The following is a 20,659-nucleotide window of genomic DNA, read 5'->3' on the forward strand; positions in this document are numbered from 1 at the left end:
TGCAGGGAGTCCACATGGGAATATGTGTAATTGAGTTTGGGGTCAGATGATGGGTCAAAGTTTTCAGCCAAAAAAAAAAAAAATGTTTTTTTTTCAAAGTCACAAGGGTAGGGGATCGCTGATGGGCCAAATGAGAAAAGTTGGTATAGGAAACTGGAGAAGATTAACATTTGAAGGATTGCTAGAGGGTGAAAGACAGTCAATAAAATAAAGAGAAGACGTACGAAAGTTCTATCTCAAAAGCCAAAGAACAGGGAAAATACATAAATATGTAAATATCTAAGATGTGCCTAAATAGAATGAGAATTAAAGATAGTTATCTGCATTTGGTCTTTAGGAGTTCCTGTTGATCTCCATGAAAGAAATATCAGAAGTCAATATTATCATGCTTGAGGACCCAGCTCATGACTGCTGTGTGTGAAGCTGTGAAGAAAAGTTTAGAGTTGGACACTTGTTTAAAGCACCAGGAAGGACCTTGACCCTGACACTGTTGGAACAGGTGATACAGAAGTTAACTCTAATACCCTGGACAAAACCCCAATGTACAGTCATGTTTATAATTTGCTTCCTCTATCTGTAGGCTAGAAGGATAATAACCTACTATTTTGTAGGCAACTGTTGGAAAGAATAAGAAGCTCTACAGGAAGGGTTTAAAGATACTTGGAACTTGGATACAGTATTTTAAAAATACAATGTACTGACTGTAATTATGAGCATCATCAGTTGCCTTGGAAAACCTTTATTGAAACTCCAAGAGAGTTGAACACGGATACAATGCCAAAAATTTATAGGTAATTGTGATTTTCCTCATCATGTCTGTGTCTGGAAATAAAGGCATAACAATAGGCTTTCACAGAGGGCATGAGTACCTACCATTATGTTCCAGGCATGGTGTAAACACAGTTCACGTACTCAAAGAGCTCACAATACCTCTCTGGTCAATACAAAAAGCTAACCTGGTCCCTCAAATTCATTAGATTTGTCTGTCTGCAAGGGTCCCCACTTCCTAGGTAATGGCTGCATTGTTACTTTGTGTTTTCCAATAATAAAAAGCACCATATAATAGACTAATTTCCACTGCTATCCAGTAAATTTTGATTTCCTTCTAAGTACATTTACAGCACTAAGGAAGTGATTTATCATCATAGAAGCAGAACATTTCCAGCTTTTAGTGATTGAGTCATAGGTTGCTAGACCATTGGTGATTATGACATGGCTATAATTATTTTTTTCAATCTCCTCCTTTTACAAATGAAAGAACGGAGACCCAAAGAAGTCAGATGACTAACACAGAGCATTACTGTGATTTGAGTTAAGCATATGACATTTCTATTTGCTGACAGCCATGATTCTCTTGAAATAGCTAATTTATTTTAAACTTCTCTTATGGCAAAATCAATTTTACCAAACATCATGCACTGTTGTTTTAATACAAATGCCTTAATTGTTAGTTAATTGCTATGAATTTTCCAGTAGCTTCTAAAGCCTCACCAGTGCCTGTGTGGCTTTAGGAAGGAACAAAGGATTGGGACTCAAGAATTTCTGCTTCTGGTGCAACATTTTGAACCTTATCCCTAGCCCCACAGTTTCTAACTTCAGACTGAATTGGTAGGTATGGAAGACCTTAAAGCCTCTTTACTTTATAATTCCAGCCCTGACAAGAGTCCAGTCTGACTGAAGCCTCAAATGAGGGTCTATTATACGAAATTGGGCATCTCTTTGGCTGCCTTCCATGGGATATTCAGTATGTGTTCCTAAGACAATGAAGGCCAAATTCCATATAATGGACCCTTCTCCAATGGCATAAATGCCCAAGGTGGGTTTCACTGGAAGTTTATTCTTTCAACAAACAATTGGTGAATACTCACCAAGTTCCAGGCATTGTTTTAGATGCTAGGATTTCTTTTCTTTTCTTTTTTTTCTTTTCTTTTCTTTTCTTTTCTTTTCTTTTCTTTTCTTTTCTTTTCTTTTCTTTTCTCTTCTCTTCTCTTCTCTTCTCTTCTCTTCTCTCTTCTCTTTCTTTTCTTTTTTTAGGTAGGATCTACACCCAGTGTAGGGCTTGAACTCATGACTCTGAGATCAAGACTGAGCTGAGATCAAGGGTGAGATGCTCAACTGACTCAGCCACCCAGGTGCCTCTAGACACTGGGATTTTTTTTTTTTTTAATTTTGTTTTGTAACTTTTTTTTTTTTAATTTATTTTTGAGACAGAGAGAAACAGAGCATGAACAGGGGAGGGTCAGCGAGAGGGAGACACAGAATCTGAAACAGGCTCCAGGCTCTGAGCTGTCAGCACAGAGTGCAACGCGGGGCTCGAACTCACTGACCGCGAGATCATGACCTGAGCCGAAGTCGGCCGCTTAACCGACTGAGCCACCCAGGCGCCCTGACACTGGGATTTTTAATCAATGGAATGGACCCCAGTCTTCACATTATTGTGGGAGAACATAGATGCATGAGAGAAAATACACAACAAGTTCGATGTTAGGCATTGGTGTTCATGCCTTCTTTGATTTGACCCATTGAACTGTGATCCTGGTCACTTCCCTCAAAAGATATCTCTCTGGCCTGGAACCAAACCTGTCATAATCACTGAACTCTTTGCTCTTCCAAGGGGTGGGGAGTGCATTAAATATACTCTGTCTCCCCACTACCATATCTGTCAAAAAAAAACCTTTCACTGAAATGATTAGAGTTCCTTCTTACTTCTGTGCATGGATTTGAGTGGTCTTTTTTTTTTTTTTTCCTTTAAATCATTTTCTGAGGTAATCATGGCATTGTGCTCCAAGTTGTGGTTTATGGGAAGATCCAGTGGGCATCCCCTCCAGCAGCATTTAGCTCCCAGTGACAGTGCCCACTTCCAGACTCAGCTTTCTTCCTTCCTGTCACCTAACCCTCCCCCACACCACACGCTCACACAATTCATTGGCAACACCCTCTCTCTCTTAGCTAGCTTTGAGGCTTTGGGGAAATGAAAAGTAGGTCTTCAACAAAATGTTGGGGTTTCCGTATTTTTATAACAATAATTTTTTTCTGTAGAATTCAGGCTTTATTATAGTGGCAATAATTTATTTTGCCAATTGTTTCCTTTGAAAGCTAGTATAATCCAATAAAGTATCACTTGTAAGCACATTGTATTCATTTTCTATTGCTGTTGCAACAAATCACCACACATTTGGAGGCTTAAAACAACAGAAATTTATTCCCTACAGTTCTGGAGGCCAAATTCCTAAAACCAAGGTGTTGTGGCAGGGTCACACTCCCTCCAGAAGCCAGTGGAGAATCCCCTCCTTGTCTCTTCCAGTTTCTGATGACTTCTGAAGATAAGCATTTTTAAACCTATGGCTGCACTGGGGCACCAGGGTGGCTCAGTCACTTGAGCCACCAACTTCAGCTCAGGTCCTGATCTCATTCATGGTTTGCGAGTTCAAGCCCCACATTAGGCTCACTACTCTCAGCACAGTCCCACTTCAGATCCACTGTCTGCCTCTCCCCAACTCTTTCTCTCTCAAAAATAAATAGATATTTAAACTTATGGCTGCATCACTCCAATTATCTGCCCTTGTTTTCACATCACCTTTTTCTCTATGTGTGTCTATCTCAAAGTGTCCTCTGCTTCTCTCTCTTAAGGATACATGTGATTGCATTTGGGCCCACCTCTGTCCCAAGATGAGCAACTCTTATAATTTTAACTTAGTCGCATTGTTTGCATTATAAAGTAATATTTACACTTTTGCCACATAAGGTAATGTACACAGGTTCCAAGGATGAGGAAGTGACTTTACCTTTGAGGGGACATTATATTCAGCATACCACAGATATGGTTATTGAAACTCCATTTTTGCTTGGACATTCTCATTTTCTTTCTAGAAATCAATGTAGAATTATCTGATACTTGGATGTCACACAAGCCATTCAATAACCTTTGCATATCTAATGCATGTGGTTCAGTCAGTGACAAATATTACTTCTCTCTCTGTCTCCTATCCTTAACATACACTGGGCCTTTCTTATAATATAAACTATAAAAATACCTAGTGGGAATTCAGCATGAATTTCATTCATTTATTCAACTTCTTTCAGCAAACATGCATTCAGCCTCATATATCTGTCACATTTGAGTCAGACACTCCAAATAATTTAGTTTACTTAATTTCCCAAAAGTCATTTGAACTAGAGTTTGGCATAGTGATTAAGATATAGAGTTTTGAAGTTGGACAGACTAGATTCCAATCCTAGCTCCACCACTTATTAGCTGTGGGAATTATTTCACCTCTCTAAGTGTCAGTTTCTTCATCTGTAAAATGGGTATATGAATAACCACTGCACCCGCACAATGCCTGGCACTCTACAGACAACTGATGTTGTTATACCCATTTGGAGAAGAAATTGGGCTCATTTGAGGGGTAAAATAATTTGTTCCATCTCACATACATGAATCTGACTTCTAGCCTTTGCCTTGTCAATCCCATTATTCTACAAGAATCTCGTTGTGACTCGGCCTCACTGATAAAGAGTGTTTCAGTGGGTTGAATCCAAGGACAGAAAGAACCAATGTTCTATAACATTATGTAATAAATATCTCTGGTCAAGGATAATTCCCTTGTGAAACACAACTATCAGATACTTGTTCCTGAATTAAATGCATAGTAACTTCAATTGTCTCCTTATGGGTAACATACGGGAGTTTTAAGAGACTCCTTCTACTTTTCCTTAATATGTCCTCCTTCCTCTTTCTCCACCACACTATGAATATATACATCTATACTGACAACAAGAGAGTTCTAGTTATGTTATCTACTTGGGTCAGGCTTGGGAGATCCATTAAACCAAAACTGATGATACCTAAGGCACAGTACAATAGAGTTAGAAAGTGTGTTTGATATTCCCATTTGCCCTTCCAGACCTACTCTCCACCCTTTATCCATTTTCCTCCATGCCCCAGGATGCTATCCTATGTGGACTATACAGAGGGCTTTGTGGCCTTTTGGCTTCCTTTTGGGTCTGGCTAATGGAAGGCAGAAGCAGAAGATTAGACGTAGGAGGATAGTGAAGTCAGGGTACCTGTTACTCCAGCTCCCTCCTTTGGGCTCCCCTTGGTTGTTGATGTCAGATGATCCTCCTATAAAGCTACTCTCTCCTTTACCTCTTCTTTTAAGGGACTTCACTATTGGTAGTTCTAGGTAACACACCATGTGTCTGTTGGTTTCCCTAGACTCTATCTCACCTTTTCTGAGTCCCTTGATTAGATTTTATCCAAATAGGCTAGTTGGAATGTGCCATCTGTTTCCTATCCTGGGGGACACAGCAAGTTTGAATAGTATTGTCAGCTCCAAGGGTGGAGCAGAATGCCTGGATTTGCAAATCACTTTTACACCTGGAGAAAGATCCTAAGATCCCTGGTGTTACATGGCTTGAAAGGCAGCTTAATAAAGCCATGTCCACCATGAGCAAACATGTTAGCTGAGCCTTAACCCTGAAACAAAGTTCTTGAGTTTGAGGTGGGAGGAGACTCTTGTGGAAAGATTCATCATGGTAAGAACACCATTTTATTGAGAATATGTGGAAATTATCCTGTTCATTTGTTTCATTAAATATCTGATACTAATCTGATATTGATTCGTTCCTTGAGAATGTGGATTAATTTCTTTTCTTTTCTTTTCTTTTCTTTTCTTTTCTTTTCTTCTCTTCTCTTCTCTTCTCTTCTCTTTTCTTTTCTTTTCTTTTCTTTTCTTTTCTTTCTCTCCTTTATAGGTATGATAACATCGTGGTGAGGTCATATGATAGTATGTAATATCAGATCATATGATAGCATGTGCTAATCTCCCTGATTTTATTTCAGCATTGCAACTTATTATTCTTATTGTCTGAGACAAGTTATTCAGCCTTATTTAAAAAAAGTAGTTATCTCATATTTCGTTAGGAATGAAAGCACTAATCCATATGGTAGTGGATTTTATGGTGGATGGCAAAGAACTTCCTTTAGGACCAAAAGACTCATCTACAGGTCTCTTTCCAGGAATTGCTCCTCACTGAAGTCAACGGTGTGGCCCAAAGCTATGCCCCCTTACCAGAGGCATCAGATAATTGCTCACAGCTGTGGGAGGGTACAAAGTCAACCTTGAAAGCCTATACAACTCTGATCATCCTGCGGAATTCGCCGAGGCCTCTGTTGTCATTACTACGCAATTCAAATTCTCCATCTGTCCAGTCCTATTTATACCATGTTAATCAGCAATTTGGAGACTTTGGTAAGACAGTCTCCAAAGGGTGAATGATAGACTGACAAATATCCAGGTAGCTGCTACATGAAGTTTGAAGGCTAAGAGTAGCCTAGAATGCAAGGGTGTGCCACTCAAAGTTAAAGGGATTGTTGTATCTCACATTTCTCACCACTGAGAAAGAAGGAAAATACTTGGTAGGCTGTTTTTGCCTTCTGGAGGTAGCATATTCCACACATGTGGGACCCATGACCCTTTCTTCTTTCCATATTCTCCTTTTTAGAATGGAAGTCTATCCTGTGCCTGTCCCACCACTGTAATTTAGAAGCAGATAACTTATCTGGCTTCAAAGGTTCACAGCTGGAGAATTTTGCCTTGTGATGAATCATGAGTTTCATCCAAACTTGATTTAGATGATATTTAGAAGAGATTTTAGCTTTAGAGTTGACACTGGGACAGGTTAAATGTTTTAGGTATTAATGTATTTTGCATGAGAGAAGGAGATGAATTTCGGGGGTCCACGGGATGGAGTATTATGGACTGAGCTGTGTGACTTCCAAGCTCACAGTGAATGGAATTAGTTCAATAACAATTCATTTGATAAGTATTTATCAAGTATTTATATAATTGGGCGAGGCATCATCACATGTAGGTTGCTGGGGCTGGGGACCAAAATTTGAATACTTGGTTTTATCCTAAATAAGCTCAGAATCTGGTAGAGAAAATAAGGCAGTGGGGAGTGTGATTTGGATCACACAGAGGGGAGATGTTCACAAAGTATTAAGGGAGCCCAGAGATGAGAAATGCATTTGGCTGGCAAAATCAGTGCAGCATTCATAGAAGAGACGTTGAAATATGGATGCTATTTTAACAGATAAAGAGGAGGGAAAATGAAATTTCTTTTGTAAGAAAGGAGCATCATGCATAATAGATATGCTGGAGAGGGGAGTGGGAGAAAGTTTTGGACACTGGGAAGTGTATAATGAACGTCTAGTGAAGCGGTTTCATCAAAGCTGGTAAGAGCTACCATACTCTAATCATTTCACATGCATGACTTCATCTCACCCTCACTACCATTTTATGAAGTAGAGTACTGATATCATTGTTTCGGAGGTGAAGCCTGAGGCTCAGAGAAACTTGCCTAGAGAGTCACAGTACTCTTCCCTCTCGGAGTCCCTTCCTATTTCTCTAACAAGGCCAAGCCCATTCTCGCCATTCTCGCCAATGACATTCGCACTTGCTGATCTCTCTGCTAGAATGCTCTCTGCTAGGTCTCAACCCAAGTGTCAGCTCTTGAGACAGGTTAGCCTGAACACCCTATCAAACTTTGATACTAATTATAATAATACATGTTTGTATGTGTTTGCGTCATCCATTTATTTATTCATTTACTTGTATGTTTTATTCACAGCTGTATCTCCTGGAACCAGATGGTAGTAGACACTCTTGGCACACTTAACAAATACTAACTTTAAAAATGCATTAAGTTCTGAGAGAGCAGGAACCTCGGACTCTTGTTCACTTGTGTATTTCCAGCCCCCCAAATAATTTCTGGAATGTGTTAAGGTACTTAGTAAGTATTTATGGCAACAATGAAATAGTAGAGCCAAGACAGAAACCACGTTTACAGAATTCCAGAGCTGAGCATGTAACTACTATTCTGTAGTAGTTACAGTTGCATAGAGTCAAGAAAAAAAATTGAATCCTGATCATGATGCGTCTTTAATTCCATATTAAATAACTTAAATTGTAATGTCTAGACAACTGATGCTTTCTGAGTGAAAGAAGCAGTCAAATCAGAGCTATGCTTTAGGTCAAAAGTTCTCTTCAGCAGCAGGATTAGATTAACTGGAGAGAGGGAATCACATGAGGGGCAGGGAGAAGAGTTAACATATTATCACAATAGCCAGATAACAGATAAAAGGGACATCAAAATCCAAAAGGAGGGCAATGATTCCACAGATATTGGAGAGATCTAATGCACAGAACTGTGGAACAAGACTAGAATTCAGAAATGAAAGATAAGCATGAGACTCTAAGCTATCTGATTATCAGACTGGTGATGTCATTAACTGAAATTGGAAAGACAGTTTTTGAGAGGAACTCAGGATCTGCTGTGGGCATGTTTATTTTTGTTTCCGGTAGAAGCTCTTTGGAGAGGTAACCATTAGGAAGCAGGAAAAACAGAAGAGGCTAAACTGGCAGTATATACATGGGAACCATCTGTAGAGAGGTAGTTAATAAACCTGTGATGATAGATAACATTTCCACATTGAGGTAATTGCAGAAGAAGATGGAGAATATATGTATGAAGAATGCCTTCACTGAACAGAAGGAATCAGGAGAATGCAAAGTGGAGAGATCAGGAGAGACAAGAAGAAGGAGGAAAGTGCCCAGTTGTAATCAACTATCAAGGAAAGGTTGTTTGGATGAGTAGAAGATCTTTGTAAATCATTTTTTAAAAGAAGATTTAAGATACAGAGAACAAACTGAAGGTTGATGGAGGGAGGTGGGTAAGGGGATGGGCTAAATGGGTGATGGGCATTAAGGAGGGCACTTGTTGGGATGATGACTGGGTGTTATAGGTAAGTGATGAATCACTAAATTGTATGCCTGAAATCATTATTACACTCTATGTTAACTAGCTTGGATTTAAATACATCTTAAAGATTAAAAAAATAAAAGATTCAAGAAATCTTGCAATGGGAGGTCAGATTGAAAGAAGTTGAGGAATATTTAGTGTCTAAAGAAAAAAATGGGATGGTAGCTCAGTTGAAGAAGTTTATTTAGGAGAGGGACCCTTCGGAGCATGCTTTGAAGATGGATTTTGTGATTTGGGACAGAGGAGTTTTGAATAACATAATGGGTCCAATCACAGTTGGGAAGTGGAGGGCTGGCATGGCAAAAAATTAGAATATAAGAATTCTCTGTTCCTGACAAAAGCAATTCTGAAATGATTGACCATGAGATCTAGGCTTCCGTAAGGAAACAAATAATTCTTGAGTGGATGTGGTCCTCTGAAAGAACTGAAAGAGGTCAAGATCAAAGCACGCTGTAGATAAGAAGTAGTAGATTGAGTAAGATCAAGAAGTGAAGAAATAAAAACTATAGCTTGTGGATTGAATTAGAGAGGAGGCTTTCATAGGTTTTGGTTTTGGAAGGTAGAGTAATTTTAGGCATATTGATATACCTAAATATAAAATAAGATGGAAATGACAGACACTGGAATGAGGAGTGTGAGGAACAGGGTTGATGTTCTCAACGGACTGTTATCAAAGAACAATGACTAAGAGGGAACTGAGAGGAGGGCCACAAAGCAAATATGAACAACACTGAGTCCAAAAGAATTTATAATGGCCCAGTTATAATGAATGAGTTCAGGCATAGTTGCTTACAAGGTTTCTAAGGCAATTAACAGAAGAATGTTAGAATATAAATAATAACAAAAAATTCTTATAGTGCTCTGTAATACATCTGTGGAGTACCTAGCTAGGCACCAGGTACTAGGCTAGGTTCAGTACTTAGCTTCTGTGGGGAGTGTCAGATCTCACATTTAATGCAATGGAAGTCTGGAAGGCAATAGGACTCTTTCATGTTGGTTTAGCTAGCTCTTTACAGAATTATGTTCAGTGAATTGAACTTTAATATTATATCATCAGATTTTGACATGGTCACCACAATTATACAACATGTCATAAGACATTTTAAAGTATATTTTTTATCAACATTTACATATTTGGTTTCATTTAATTCTCATGAGAAACCCACAAATATTAATCTTCTTTTTAAAATGAGGAAATAAGAATCAGAGTAAGAGGTTGTTAAAAGTTTTCCAGAGATCAAATGGCTCATTAATCATACATAGAACCAAGTTTTGAAACCAGTCTATTGACCATAGATTCCACTTTCTTTTAATGTTAATTTTTACAAAAGAAGAGTGCATGGTGATAGAGGTATCTCTATAAGCAGACATTTTAGGTCTATTTTTCTGCCTTTGTCCCAGATGTACAAGCTGGAACACCACTTCAGGAACACTTTGCTCTAGCCTAGCAGGATTTGGCATCTGCATTACATAGCGGGGCATCATTTTATTGTGTATTGTACATAAACTTTAGAATGAAACACACATAAAATACCGTTAGCCTTGGAATAAGGAGAAAAGAGAGATTAAAAAATGAATAATACATAACCACTACTTCCTATCAAAGCAAGAGAAGCAGACATGAGAACAAGTAAGCTAGAGAAAGCAACAAGGAAATGAAAAAAGCATGGGAAAAAGTTCCTATGACTTGCTTATGGAAATAATGCTTGAGCTTGAGGGCTCAAACACGGAATTTGTTCATGAGTTGCTTCAAAATCATGTTTCTGGGTCAATTCTAGAGGGTGGCATGAGTTGGTAGAAGATATCTATGGCTAGTAGACAGCTCTTCCTTTTCCTGTTGGGAGTTTTTATCTCCCAGGTAAGTGTCAGATTATACCCTGAAGAAACTCAGGCCTCAACAGGGTATAAGCGTCTGATATTAATGCTGTTTCTTGCCATGCTAGGGTACCACAAATAATATTTATTGTTATTATTATATATAAGAAATGAAAAAAATATAGAGAATAATATAACGAGCATATAGTTATCTCCACTGTAGATCTGTAACACTAAAAATATAGTTGAAAATCCCTGTGTAGCTGTCCTCTATTACTTTGGTATTCTTTATACATTCATAGACTCAATGGTTTTCATTTCCAAAAATGTCTTCATTCTATAAGTATACATTCATAAACTATAGTATTGCTGTCCATGTTTTAAAATTTATATGAATTGTTCCACCTTGTACGTATTCTTTATAATGAGTTTAAAAAAATGTTTATCTGTATTGATGTATGCAAATCTAACTTGTTTATTTCATCTGCAGTGTGGTGTTTTGTTGTGTGACTGTATCATGTTTCATTTTTTCATTTTCCTGTTAATGAAGAGTTAGGTTTCTTTCAATTTTCTTTTACTATTAAAACAATGCTACAATAAACAGTTCTTTGCAATTCTTTTTAAACACATGTGCAAGAATATAAACTTAAGGCTGGAATTCCTGGGTTGAACCATGCACAAATTCAGTTTATTAGATATGATTTAGTTGCTCATCAAAGTGGTTGTCCCAAATGTACATTCCTTTCAGCAATGCATGAGAATTCTTAATGCCAACATATCATTGTCAAACCTTTTTTAAGCTTTGCCAGTCAAATGGGTGTGAAGTGTTCTCTCCTCAATTACTAGCAGAGTTGATAATCTTATTATATGTTCATTTGTCATTGAACTTCTCTAATTCTCATTAGAAATCCATGTGTGACTTTTAGCTATTGGCCTAGATACTACTTTGACAATAGTTTTTATTATAATGAATTATTTATATGACTGAAAATGGCAGCAAAGAGTGTCACATTACAAAGAGCCCTAATGTTGAATGATGCTCAAGGTGGTTCTCCTGCAGCTCAACAATAATCCCTGAGGTTAATTCTGGGGAGAACTGCTTAAGAATGTCAGTGATTACTTTCCCATCACATGTTTTCTATAATCACCATGATTTTCTCTTAATGGAGTATCAAACAATGGTATGGTACTTTATGGCCAAAGACACCCTTTCCTCTTCTAAAATATCAAATATAGTACAATAATATTATCAATAGTTTGAGGAAGTAGAATGAACTTTGAATGAATCAAGAGTGAAAAATGATCAAATCACTCTGAAAAGGCTGGTTTTGAACTGTAAAAAAGAGAAAAGTTTCTCATAAAATCTGGCATATTTTCTCAGCTCTCTTCTGAAAAGGTGATATTTATTCATGGTTCGTTTTTCTTACTTACTTCCATTTTTTAACTTGGAAAGCCTATTCTTTATGACTAATATATTCCACTCCCATTCGTCAATAATAGACAAGCACACTAGCCATTCATTTAAGGTAAAGGGTTTCATAGACTGTGATATCAGCCACTTGAAATAATTTATGCAGCTGCAAAGCTCCTGTGTGAATAATTTGAGCAGAGCTGTGTCATCCAATATGAATAAAGAACTTGACTGAGCTGGCTTTTGAAGAGGGTGTATCCAGTCTTACTCCAAGACCATTCTAGAGTGTTTGAATATCCAGTATGAACAAAACTTCTAAAGTGGGCTTATTCCTTGTAGATAAGTTATCTTATTGACCTAAATGGATTCCAATAATTACAGTGATCAGTTTATTGAAATATCCAGAGAATAAAAATCAAAATTAGTGATTATTCTAAGGATATGATAGAATCTTATTATTCTTATTCTTCTTATCATTTATGAGAATAGAGAAACTCAATATCTTATGGTATATCAAAGTATATTAGCATTTGACTGATCCAGGGTATATCTTATTTATTTATTCGTATATTTCTTACAGGTTTTATTTAAATTCCAGTTAGTTAGGATACAGTGTAATATTAGTTTCAGGTGTAGAATTTAGTGATTCATCACTTACATACATCAGCCAAGGCTCATCATGACAAGTGCCCTCCTTAACTGCCATTGCTCCTTTAACCAATCCCCCCACCTACCTCCCCTCCAGCAACCCCTCAGTGTGTTCTCTATAGTTAAGAGTTTGTTTTCTGGTTTGCCTTTCTCTCTTTCTCTTTTTTCCCCCTTCTCTTGTTTGTTTTATTTCTTAAATTCAAAGTGAATTTGTACGGCATTTGTCTTCCTCTGACTTATTTCACTTAGCGTAACACTCTCTAGCTTCATCCACGTCATTGCAAATGGCAAGATTTCATTCTTTTTTATGGCTGAGTAATATTCCATCATATATATATCCATCTTCTTATGTTCTCCCTTCTCTACCTAGCAGTCTTTAGGACTGGTCATTGCTCAGTAAATAAATAAATTTACATAAATAAGTGATGTTTATTGAATACTTCAAATGCAGAATTAGGTTGTCTGCAGGAAAACTTTTAGAATAAATATGAGAGTTCAATAAGGTATAGAGCAAGCCTATGCAAATCAACAGCAATAATAAATATAACTTATAAAATATACTAGATGAATTCATAGGAATTCATTTTCATTTGTATCATTAACTCTAAGATTATCTAAGATCAATCTTACAAAAGATGCATGAGTTTTTTTTAAAGAAATAAAGCTAGAAGAATTTATGGTAGTTATAAGTTAAAGATAATATATCAAGAGTCTTATGATACAAAATCAATTACATCAACAAGAAGATGAAGGAAATTTATATATAATGCAGACATTTCAATGCAAAGATGAAGCAACATTATTGCTGATGATTCAGAATTGAACTATATTTATATGAGCCAAAGGTGATTTTAGCCCCATATTTAGCAGCTACAGTTGATGCAGAAGCAGTTATTTATGTCTGTAGTTATCCCCAATTCCCTGCTTGCTTTTAAAATTAGGTCTGGCTGAGAATGACAGAAAATGTAAAATAACAGAAAATGTAAAATAACAGCAGCTTAAAAACCACAGATACTTAGCTTTCTGTTTTTAAAATACAATATGGATGGGAATGTAAGCTGGTGCAGGCACTCTGGAAAACAGTATGGAGGTTCCTCAAAAAACTAAAAATAAAACTACCCTACGACCCAGCAATTGCACTGCTAAGCATTTATCCAAGGGATACAGGTGTGCTGTTTAGAAGGGACACATGCACCCCCATGTTTATAGCAGCACTATCAACAACAGCAAAAGTATGGAAAGAGCCCAAATGTCCATCAATTGGTGAATGGATAAAGAAGATGTGGTAGATATATAAACAATGGAATATTACTCGGCAATCAAAAAGAATGAAATCTTGCCATTTGCAACTACGTAGATGCAACTGGAGGGTATTATGCTAAGTGAAATTAGAGAAAGACAAAAATCACATGACTTCACTCATAAGAGGACTTTAAGAGACAAAATAGATGAACATAAGGGAAGGGAAACAAAAATAATATAAAAACAGGGAGGGGAACAAAACAGAAAAGACTCATAAATATGGAGAACAAACTGAGCGTTACTGGAGGGGTTGTGGGAGGGGCGATGGGCTAAATGGGTAAGGGGCACTAAAGAATCTACTCCTGAAATCACTGTTGCACTATATGCTAACTAATTTGGATGTAAATTTTAAAAATTAAATATAAATAAGTAATGTGCACACACACATACACACAAAATAAAATACAATATGGAATTCAGCATTCCTGAAATGATATGGTAGCTCCATAGTTATCAGGAACTATTTCTATTTTGTTGCTCTTCCATCTTGAACATGTGGAACTTCCTCCTCCTAGTTTAAGATGAGTGAGCTCCAACCATTATGTTGGTATTCCAATCAGCAGAAATGGGAGAAGATAAATAAGGGTATACCCATTTTTTTTTTAGAGATCCCTACAGAAGTCACAAAATGATACTTTCGGTTATATATAACTGAACAGTACGTGTTCCATGACCATACTTTTCTGTAAGGAAAGCTAAGAAATGTAATCTTTACTTAGAACAGTTATATGCTTAACTAAAACTTAGTGTTCTGTTCCCAAAGAAGTGAAGAATAGATATTTGGTGACTTCTACTAGTCTTTACACCCAACATTAATCAGCCTTCCTCTATTATAGAGAAATTCTGTTGACTGATGACTTTGGAAATAAAATGAAGGCTGGGGAGAATACTGTTTTCAATGTGGCCGGCAGATCCATTTTGGGAGGAGTTTTATAATTTAATAATAAAAATATGAGTCAATACAATATATGATACTTAAAGACTTCTATAGCCATATTTTGCCTAAGAGAGGCTATCATTTTTTTTCAAAACACCACTGAAATTCTCATTTCCTTCTAAATACAGCTTTTTCTATGCATTCTCTAAAAAAAACCAACACAGATTCACAAGGGGAGCAGAGAAAATCGCAGATAACCTATGCCTATAGCATAACTACAAGACGGTGAACACCACAACTACAATTTGTGTGCAGGTAGAGAAATATTTCCAAACTAATGGAGCCGAGCTGCAGAGCTCATGTCAGAGCTGCAAGTCAAGTGGAAACTGTGCGGAAGAGGGAAGGGGGCAGTGGGGGCAGGGGTGATAGAACACAGATAATATTCACTCCAGATAAAAAGAGTCCCACCATAAAAGGGGAAACCTTGAGGACAGGACAAGGGATTGATAGCTCAGCGGGCTGAAGGGAAGGAGATTATCTCATGAAGACACTGTTGCTGCAGATGGAGAACAACCTTGAAGTCTTGGCGATAAAGAAGGAAAAAAAAAAAGCAGTGAACATTAAGAGTGTCACCAAAATAGAAAATAATCACAGAATAAGGAGATACACCTTCTGCACAGAACAAGGGAAAATGCTTCCTGAGATGAACAGAAGAAGCTCTCTTCAACCAAGAATTGTGTAAGCCACACAAATCACCCCATGCACCTGTTATTGTTGGCCCAGAAGGACAGAAGACATTTCATACTTAACAGAAGATGGCAATCAACGTTAATATAAGATGAAAATAGAAATGATAATCATAGAATGTTGATGATAAACAGTCTTCCCAAAACATACCATAAAGGAGAGGAAAACAGTAAGAAAATTCCCCAGTCTTAGTTAAGTATTGTTAAATATTTTCAGTATCAGGGGTACCCGGGTGGCTCAGGTTTTGACTCAGGTCATAATCTCATGGTTCATGAGTTTGAGCCTCAGGTCGGGCTCTGTGCTGACAGTGCAGAGCTTGCTTTGGATTCTCTCTCTCTCTCTCTCTCTCTCTCCCTTTCTCAAAATAAATAAACAAATTTAAAGGAAAATTTTCAGATATCAAAATGCAGTTGAATTAGAAATTAAAAAATTAGAACATAAATCAACATGAAGAGAGAAAAAGAGAAAAGGAGAAAAAATGGGAGAGGAGAAAAAAAAGGAGAGCTGCTAAGCTAGAGAAAGAGAGAGAGTGCACAAATGTGCAAATATGTTAAATATTGATGTAATTCCTTGCCATGAACTTTGAACTTTTTCTGTAGATTTGGAATTTGTTTTTTAATTTTATTTTTTATTTTTTAAAATTTATATCCAAATTAGTTAGCATATAGTGCAACAATGATTTCAGGAGTAGATTCCTTAGTGCCCCTTACCCATTTAGCCCATCCCCCCTCCCACAACCCTTCCAGTAATCCTCAGTTTGTTCTCCATATTTATGAGTCTCAGGGTACACACACAGACACGTAATTCCTTATAGCCAACCACTGTAGTAGGGGCTGGGGATACAGAGGCTATCTGGCCTCCTAGGGCTTAGGTCCAAATCATAAGAATGGGGTATGATAAACTCTCAGGATAAACCTGAAAAGGCAGGTTGATTCTGGTGATTTGGGAAAGAAATAATGCCAAAGCCCAGTCAGTGTCAGCTGTTGGTTAACTAATGTTCTAAAGCTCTTAAATGTCCAAGAAACTCATCATTCTGTCCTGCAGGATGGTTTGCTCATGTCTCTGGGCTTTTCACATGCTGTCTTTATCCAGAAAGTCCTCTTTTTTTTTTTTGCTTTGCTTCTAATTCTTACTTGTCACCTCCTCCTAGAAGCCATCCATGACCCACAGGCCGAGGTAGGTGTCCACTCTCAATGTTCCCATAACTCCTGTGGTTGTATCCATCTTTGCTAGTCAAATATTGGAAGTCTGTTTGCTTGTTCATCTCCCACCACGAAACTGAGTTCATTTAGGGAAAAACTATGTCTATTATCTTTCTATGTCTTTAGCACCTGGCATAATTTATGGTTCATAGAAAAGTCTTAATAAATAATGAATCTATCATGAGTGAACCAGTGAACAATATACTGTATCTAGAGTTAAATCTACATTGTTATTGTATGAAGACAGCGCTGTTCTTAGTATTAAGTGTTATCCATTCCGGAGTTGAAATTAAAAGTCCAGCAGCCCTATTCAAGACTTTAGAACAAAAATAATGCAAGGGTAATGCCACAATGTGAAAATAGTTACCTTAAGTGGAACAGCCAGATATCAGAATGAAAAAATAATGCTCATATGAAATCGAAAATCCTTAGATTCCTGAGACTTCCCTTCCGCTATCTAAATTTAATGTGGATGGGGCGCCTGGGTGGCTCAGTCAACTGAGTGTCTGACTTTGACTCAGGTCATGATCTCGCAGCTCAGGTCATGATCTTGCAGTTCATGGGTTTGAGCCCTGTGTGGGGCTCTGTGCTGACAGCTCAGAGCCTGGGGCCTGCTTCGGATTCTGTGTTTACCTCTCGCTCCCCCTCCCCTGATTCACCCTCAGTCTCTCTTTCTCTCTCTCAAAAATAAATAAACATTAAAAAAATTTTAAATTTAATGTGGGTAATTTATCACAAGTACATGCCAGCTTTTGTTCATTCACGTGCTTTACAGCCTCTGTGTGCACTTCAGCTGTTGGCTTTAGTGAGTGTACAAGCTATCAGGTTAAATAACTTACATTGATTTTCTTCTGGAATTGAGTCAAAAACCTGGAGTGCATATTTAATACATATGATTTCTTAGAAAAGAATGACAGTATTGCCATTAACAGCCATTCTACTAGACGTTCTGCATTCTGCCCTTCCTGGTGTATATGTAATGGCACATCAGTTAAGGACAAGTTTAAGTGAGTAAACTGCACTTTGGAACTTGAAAAATGTAGTTAGTCAGATTTTGATACATTTAGGTATCAAATTATGCTTATTTTGAAATTATGCTTACTCTACTTTAACAGAGCTACAACTCTTGGACTGTGTGTGTATATATATATATATATATATAGCCAGTTAGGAAAAGGGTATTTGTGACTACTGAGGCCATAGCAGGTGGGAAAGCATATCCACATAGGTGACTGATGACTGGCCCACTGAATATTTGACTACTCAAAAAATTGGGCACTTTTTTCACCAAGATGTCTTTTTTTTTTTTTTTTAATCAGTAAAGGATTTATTTTATTTACTGGGCTCTTTCAATGCCATTCATTTACTGATTAATTTTTTTCTGTTCATTGATTCATTTAGCAAACATTTTTTCATGCATCTACTACAGGCCAGGCACTCTGGTGGAAGTGAGAAGAAAAATAGCACACGGTGCCTGCCTTTTTGAAGTTCATAGTTTATTGGGGGAGACTGACAAGTATACTAAAAATTGTGCACTGCGGTGAATACTATGAGAATATTATTGTAATTACATGGTATAGAAATATTATGATCAAAGGGAGTAGCAGGAGATGTGGTTTGCTTGGCAACAGCCACGGATTACTGAAACACTTGAGGTATAGAATCAAATCTGAGTCTAAACTTGTGAAATATGAGATTAGATTTAACAGCTCAGGAATTTTTCCTTCTTTAGTGAAAAGACAATTACTGACTTCTTAGAATATAAAATACCTGGGAGACATGTCAGTTAGGGGGAAATGGAAAGGTCTAAGAATAGTGTAATAATTACTATCGTCAACGTTCTGAGGTGGTGGTCAACCTCATCTGTGATCTAAAGTGCTGTCTGAGTAACAAAGGGGAAAGACAGGCAAATTTTAGCAATATTATCTTTGGCTAAGCACAGTCACATCCTCAGGGACAGGAGAGGCCAACATCAAGTCTGTTCCTCAACTCTCAATAACATGTTAGCTACACAGGTGATGCCAAAAGCCGAACAGAGTAGTTGGTTTAAGGAACTTTGGTTCTGTTTTCTCAGAGTGGACCCATCTCTAGGGAAGAATGAAGTTGCTCGAAGCTAGAAAGCATGACCAGAAGGGAAAAGAGACAAGCCCGAGCAATTTACGGGAGCACAGCTCTCACTTGTTTACCACACTGACCTCCCCCTGTGGCCCCGAGTCCTTCCACCCTCTCACCCTTTTAGCTACTGATATCCATCTGTACCTCAAAACAATTTGTTTTTTGTTTGTTTTTAACAGCTTTAATGAGATACAGTTCATATACCATACCATTTCCACATTTACAGTGAACAATGAGTTTTGGTATATAGTATTAAATATTAATTTCTAAACATTGTGACAAAATGTATTATTAACACAATTTGCCATTTGGGGCATTTTTCAGCATACAAATCAGTGGCATTAATTGTATTCACAGTGTTGTACAACCATCACCACTATATGCTTTCAAAATTCTAAAATTATCCCAAACAGAATCTTTGTACATATTGAGCATTAACTCCCCGTTCTCCTTGCCCCACAGCCCTGGTAACCTCTAATCTACTTTCTATCCCTATGAATTTGCTTAAACTAGATATTTCATATAATTGGAATTATATAATATTTGTCCTTTTGTTACTGGGTTATTTTACTTAATATTATGCTTTGCAGGCTTATCCATGCTGTAGCAAATATCAAAACTTTATTCCTTTTTACAGCTGAGTAATATTTCATTATTTGTATATACCATATGTTGTTTATCCACTCATTTGTTGATAGACATTGGGTTGTTTCCACATTTTGGCTATTGTAAATAATGCTGCTATGAACACTGGCATACAAATCAGAACAATCCATCTTTATAGTCATTATTCGATTACTCTAAGTAAATCCATAGAGTTAACAGTTTAAAAGTTAAGCAATTCTTCCAAAGTCATTGAAGAAGTCATAGCCAGGAGAAGTTTCTAAAGACTGCGTTTCCATCGCACTCTATTTTCCAAGATGGATTGACACCTCTAGATTAAATATATAATTACAACTAACCTGGGTACCTTTGGGGCTAAAATGAGTTTGGAGTTCTATGTGCTACAGAGGTGGGACATAGAATGGAACCTGAATAAATGTAATTGAATAGCTGGCCATATAGGTGAGGAGAAAGAACTCTTTAATTAGCGTGTATAATAGGCTTCTGTGAGTGCTTTAACAATATTATGTAAAAATAGTGCACGTTTGAAATCACTGGATGAAAACCTCAGCGATTCTTTAAATACCTACAGTACCCAGGTTTTATAATAAAGGTTGACTGCTGTCTAACTTCTAGTCTCTTGTATACAAAGCCTAGAAAGGTATTTAAGAGTATGAGAATTGTGGAAGCCACATCCAATTGTATGATACTTTCCTGAAAACTCATTTCAAAAGAGAAATCAGCTCTGATTCACCTGCTTTTCTCACTGGCATCAGATGCAGAACCTTGTGGCAAGAGTAAATAACAGGGGCCAGCTTTGGGGAATCCTTAGCATAGTTTTCAATTCCTAGAACCTAGCTAGAGTTCATAGACTAATAAGCAAACAAAATCATAAGTTGGAATTCTAAAGACAAGAGAACCAGAGAGAAGCTCAAGTTGAGTGTAACGCCACGTTAACATCAAGCTGATGGCTCAACGAGGTAGATAAATAAGCTAACCTTATATGGCATTCACACAAGTTGTGGCATGATGCTGCCAGTTTCCACATGCCCTGTCAGAGTCATTGGTATACACTTGTGAATTCTAACCATCTATTTATAAAAAAATCTTGTTCCT

At 37.3% G+C, this 20,659-nt stretch overlaps 1 protein-coding gene and 1 long non-coding RNA gene across 2 annotated transcripts in view; one reads left to right on the forward strand and one right to left on the reverse strand.

Moving 5' to 3' along the window:
• Nucleotides 1-1,071, forward strand: part of LOC131507633 (uncharacterized) — a 41,443-nt gene extending 40,372 nt beyond the window's left edge. The window contains exon 3 of the long non-coding RNA XR_009259599.1: nucleotides 338-1,071. This is a non-coding gene — a long non-coding RNA (uncharacterized LOC131507633). The remainder of the gene's footprint in view (nucleotides 1-337) is intronic.
• The window catches only part of GABRB1 (gamma-aminobutyric acid type A receptor subunit beta1), a 254,012-nt gene that overhangs the window by 178,652 nt on the left and 54,701 nt on the right, over nucleotides 1-20,659 (reverse strand). The gene's annotated exons all lie outside the window — the stretch shown is intronic.

The sequence above is a fragment of the Neofelis nebulosa genome, chromosome 3 (genome assembly GCF_028018385.1).
Source record: "Neofelis nebulosa isolate mNeoNeb1 chromosome 3, mNeoNeb1.pri, whole genome shotgun sequence".
Classification (NCBI taxonomy): Eukaryota; Metazoa; Chordata; class Mammalia; order Carnivora; family Felidae; genus Neofelis; species Neofelis nebulosa.